This window comes from Alligator sinensis, unplaced genomic scaffold, assembly GCF_000455745.1.
Source record: "Alligator sinensis unplaced genomic scaffold, ASM45574v1 scaffold433_1, whole genome shotgun sequence".
NCBI lineage: Eukaryota > Metazoa > Chordata > Crocodylia > Alligatoridae > Alligator > Alligator sinensis.
The window spans coordinates 602337-607468 of record NW_005842502.1 but is presented as its reverse complement, the minus strand read 5'-3'; the positions used below and the strand labels follow the sequence as shown (position 1 = coordinate 607468).

General features: G+C 50.2%; 1 protein-coding gene across 4 annotated transcripts in view; it reads left to right on the top strand.

The window, feature by feature from the left end:
- Positions 1–4641: 4641 nt before the first annotated feature.
- PARK7 (Parkinsonism associated deglycase) overlaps positions 4642–5132 on the top strand; it is a 14002-nt gene continuing 13511 nt past the window's right edge. The window contains exon 1 of one of the 4 annotated variants that reach the window (XM_006031368.3): positions 4642–4751. The gene's annotated coding sequence lies outside the window, so the exon portion shown is untranslated. Of the gene's footprint in view, positions 4752–4879; positions 4901–5132 lie in introns of those variants that run through there. The other 3 variants (XM_006031369.3, XM_014523523.2, XM_025213016.1) reach the window with 3 other exon arrangements.

Genomic DNA, 5132 nt, shown 5'->3' with positions numbered 1-5132 from the left:
GCTCCGCTCCGCTCCGCTGCACGGCGGCCCCAGAGTCCGGCAGCGCCTGTAGTACAGCACCGGGTCAGCGCCGCAGGACCTCACCCCACTCGGGCCGCACCTCCGGGTACGAGGGTCCTGCCCGGCCGAGGGCTCGGCGCTGTCTGTGCGGGGCCCGGCACAGCCCCCGGGCCTGAGTCACGCGGCGGGGGGAGCGGATGGGAAAGCCCCTTGCGCTCGCGGTCCCGCATAAGCCCGTCCGGGGGGGCAGGGAGTTCCCCGCTTCCCCCCAGGCCAGGCGCGGGCCGGACTCTCCGCTTCGACCTCAGGTGTAGGGCGGAGCCTCCCCGCCGTGGGGGGCGGGGAGGCTGTGCCTGTCCCTGCCAGACGCTATTTTAAACGGAACCCGGCTCTTAAATCGCTGGCCTGGAAGGGAAGTCTGGTTCTCCGTGCTCACAGGTCTCGCAATCACCAAGCCAAACCTTTCCTCCTCATTTGTAAAAAAGCAAAACAACCCCCGCCTTTCCTCCTTATTATGACCCACAAAACGGGACAGCGAAGATGTCCTAGAGCCGCTACCAACCAGTGGAGCAGGGGCACTGCCCAGGCTATGCGCTGGCGACAGCCAAATCCGGGACGTGCATTCACACCCGTAGCCTGCCAGTTTTTTGGTCTATTGATGCTGCTCAGAATCAGCACTGGTAGTAAAGCCTGCATGGCATTGGGATGATGGATACTCAGTTACAAATCAAAGGCCTTTGTCTTGGTTCTGTATTTATGCATTTGGCTTTACTTGCTTAGGTGCAGCACTTGCCATTGTTTTTACTGATTTCCCCCCCCCCCCATTTTTTTGTTATTTGTAATGCCTTTCTCTAATTTATCAAGATCCTTATGAATTTTATTTCTACCCTCCAAAGTGCTTGTAACCCTTCCCAGTTTTGTATCACCTGCAAATTGTATCACATACTGTATTTCTGCATCCAAGTCATTAAGCAAGCAGACCTAGAATAATTCTTGAAAGTTACTTCCAGTCTGACATCTGTCCATTTATAGCAGGGGGCAGAGGGCCGCTTACTAAGTTTTGGCAAGGCATGGAGGGCCACATGACAGGCAGCCCAGGGCAGATAAATATTAATTTTCTAGATGTTTTAGGGGCCCCATGGGCCGGATAGAATGGCCTGGCGGGGGCATTTTGCCCACCCCCGATTTATAGTTACTCCTGGACAATGTTGTATCCACTAAATGGTTATTCTGTCTAGCACACCTTTCTCCAGCCTGTTTATGGCAGGGCCATGTCAACAGGCTTACTAAAGTCCAAGAGTATTATCTGCCAGACCAGTTACCCATTTAAAGAAGGCTAGCAAATTGTTTTGGTATGATTTGTTTGCCACAAATCCATGCCAGTTACTAGCAATGGTTTCTTAACCTTCCAGATACTTAGGAACTGAATATTTTATAATTTGCTCTGTTAACTTCCGAGGTTGAAATCAGGCTGATTTGTCTGTAATTCACATTAAACACCAGTACTGTGCTGTCCTCCAGTCCTCTGGGATTCATCTGTGAGTTTATATTATTGCTATTGGTTCAGAGATTTCTCCCCCTAGTTTCTCAAGCACTGGGGGTGTATTCTATCAGGCCCTAATGACTTAAATTAATTCAAATTAGTCAACAGTTCCCCAACAGGATCTTATTATCTGTGGCCTCATCCCCACCACCCTCTTCCCTGTATTAATTTTGCTGTGTTCTCAGTCACTCTTTATTTTTCATGAAGACTAATTAAATTAAACACTGAGCAGATCTGCTTTCTTTGCAGCTTTCATTAATAGTTCACCTATGTTCAGGGTTGATGCATAGGGGGTGCACATGGGTGTATATGCACTCCCTGAGCATGGCGGTGCACCCCTTACAAAAAGGAGCCGCCAGCACCGTTGGTGGTGCCTGCAGGTGGTCAACGCTCGCCAACCCCCCCACTGCTGACAGTGCCAGTGGCACCTGCAGGAGCTCCTGTTTACCGCCCCTGCCCTGCTCCCACCACCATTGTGCCCCCCCAGCTGCCGGGGCACACGTCATTCATGCCTGCATGTCAGATAAACTAAACAGAAGGAAGCTCCTAATTTAAACCAGAGGTTATCAAATCATGGAAGAATATTTGGGAAATACAGAGTGGGAATTATTGCTTTTGGTTGTGTTGTAAAGAAAAAAGCAGGAAGAATCAGGCAACAAGCTGGAAAAAAATCTTTAGTGTGCATGAAGTAAAAAGGAGCAAGGTATTACCTCAGAGCTATTTAGACACCAAACTCCTATTGAGTTAACCTGTTTGATTACTTTTGAAAGTGACAATAAGATGGATTATTAGGTATCTAACAATTTTTTTAATCTGTTCCATAGAAACTACAATTTCTAAAGCAGTAGAGTCTAGAAACTCTAGTTGAGGCCAGGGATACAAAGTGGGAAATGGAATATGAAAAGCTAGAAAGCAACAGGAGTCTTAATAATCTGGCCCTCTAAATTCTTCAAAGAAGCACTAACTCCAAATGAAATCAGCATATGTGGATAAGACAAGCCATGCTTCCTTCCTCCTCATTACTCCAAGTTACATATGAGAACACAAGCACAAAGAAAACAAGGCCATAATTCAGCAGCATGTATAATCTCTATGCAACAAATATACATAAGTGCTTTCCTGAATTCAAGTCTATGTGACTTGCCCAAGGTCTATCAGAAACTCTGTAGATGTCAAAGTCTTAAATCTTGGCAAAGATTGAAAGTTTCTTGAGTATGCAGTGCATTAACCAAAACAGTAATCTTCCTCTCTAAACACTTGCAGGAAATAGAAAATAAATTTCATAGCACTTAAATGAGGTGGAAGTGTTTTATGAAAAAGGTAATATCTACCTGTTGATGTTCTGATAAATGTTTTTTAGTTGAAACAAGTTTTTTTGCTTTCCATGGTCAGTTTTTTGGGTACTTCATGTGCTGTATACCTAACAAGCACTCAAGTTAATATAAATATAATGGAGGGGAATTACTATATTTTTTCATTTCCAGATGTCATTTAGTGTGTCCCTCAAATAATGCTATTATATTAAGAAAGAACAGCTGAATGAATACCACTGATTGCAAGATATCTGTTATTGCTCTGTGCAAGATATCCATTAGTGCTCCACTGAAGCACAACCTTGTATTATGAATGTAAACAAACAAACATTTATAGTCAAGCCTGTTTAATTTTAGCTTGTTTTAAAATGACAAGTCAGGCATAAATGCATAAGAGTGAAGTTCATTCCTGAGATTTTTTAAAGCAGTTTAGGGAATTAGGTAGATGTTCCCACTAATATGAACACAGTGTTTAATCCTTCAAGCAGTTTTGAAAACATGTTTCCTGGTATCTGGATACATGTATAAACTGGCTTTCACCATGATATGTGACATCTCACAAAAACTGACTTCAGGCAAGGAAGGACATTGTTCACTATTGTACCTGCAATAGTTAAGTTACTCAGGGCAAGACTTTGCTGTGAGTGTTGTAGCTGGACAAGGTAAACTGGGAAGTCTCACAGAACTACACTCTGAAGTCCCGCTGCAGGAGTAGCAGGGGTCAGGCATGGGCAGATCTAGGATTTTGAAAAAGGAGGTGCAGATGGTGAGGTGCATCTTCACATAAGAAGCAACACATTTTTCTTCTGTTAAAATAAACTGGAAAGTGTGGAAGACTGGAAATAATCTGGAAACAGTGCTGAGGCCCAGGACCGTATGAAGCAAAAACATGTACAACTTCTTTGGAATGACTTAACAATCTGTAGGGCAGTGAAATAGGAGCTTCAGGAGCAGGTAACACAGCAGGATTGCTTAAACAAAGGATAGCTTTAAAAAGAAGAGAGAGAAGTTAACACCTGTGGCATGAAGAGTTTAGAGGGGATCCCATAGAATCAATAGATTACAATGGGCCATGGAGTGAGCTGACTTCCTTAGCACAGCCTGACTGGAAATGCTGCTGCCACTATCGAACAGTTGTGGTTTTAAACTTCGAGTGGAATTAAAAAAAAAAAAGGGGGGGGGGGGGGGGGGGGGAGCAGGGAGGAGGTTCTGCAAGTGCACCAGTGTACACCTTCTGGATCTGTCCCTGATCAGGATACAAGTTAACAGTCCCTAACCCTATTTTAAACTTGCCACCCCTAGGGCTTCGTTTTCCTGCGCAGAAAAGGGCACGCACGTCAGAGGCGGGCTCTGGTTAAGTCAGCGCTGATCGAAATGTCGGAGTGACATTCTGTGGGCCCCAGCATGGCCCTCACGCCGCAGTGACGCCACCAGGGCAGGGCACCTTGCTACAGGCCCGCCCGATGCCGCGAGCAGGGCGTGACGGCACGGCCACGTGCCACCTTCACAGACCCAACGGCCTGCCCCCCCTGCCCTTCACCAGCATCGGAGAGCCGGTGCAGCAACAGCCACAGCAACCCCACGCATTCCCCCCCCGCCATTGGCTCTGCGCGCCGTGGGCGGAGTCTAGCGGCCCCAGACGTCTCTCTCCGCCTCCGGTGCTAGGAGGTGGCGTTGGGGATACACGTCAGCCCCCCCCGGGGGCCCCCCCCCGCCGCTTCCAGGGGCGCTGCGCTGTAACGCTTGGCGCGGGCCTGCCCTGTGCCACTCGCTGCCTCCCCCCGTGAGCCCGTGCTGAGCCGTCAGCTAGGAGAAGCGGAGTGTGAGCAGCGGACAGAGAACGAGCAGCTTCGCGCTTGGCAGCAGTGCGGCCGGCCCGGGGCCTGCGCGCCCGAGTGAGACCCCTGCGTGGGCGGCGCGGATAGAGCGCAGCTCTGCCCCGCAGAACAAGGCGCCGGGGGAGGGAGCGGGCCGTGGGGACGGCGCCCTGCAGGCCTAGAGCAGCGCGCGGCGGGGTCCGGGCTGGGCGGGCGGCGCCGGGCGGGTACGACCCCGCATGAGTTGTCGCGCGGAGGAGGGAGCAGCTGCGCTGCGGGCGGGCTGTGCAGCGCCGCCCACGGACGGGGGACTCGCAGCTTGGGCGGGCCTGGAGGCGAACGGTGGCGGGAGGGCGGGCTGGGATCCGGTCGCGTAGATGCAGGCGCCGAGCCCGCGGGGCGCTGGCCGGTGGCTCCGAGTTTGCCCCCTCCCGCTCCGCACCAGCTGCGGACCGAGAG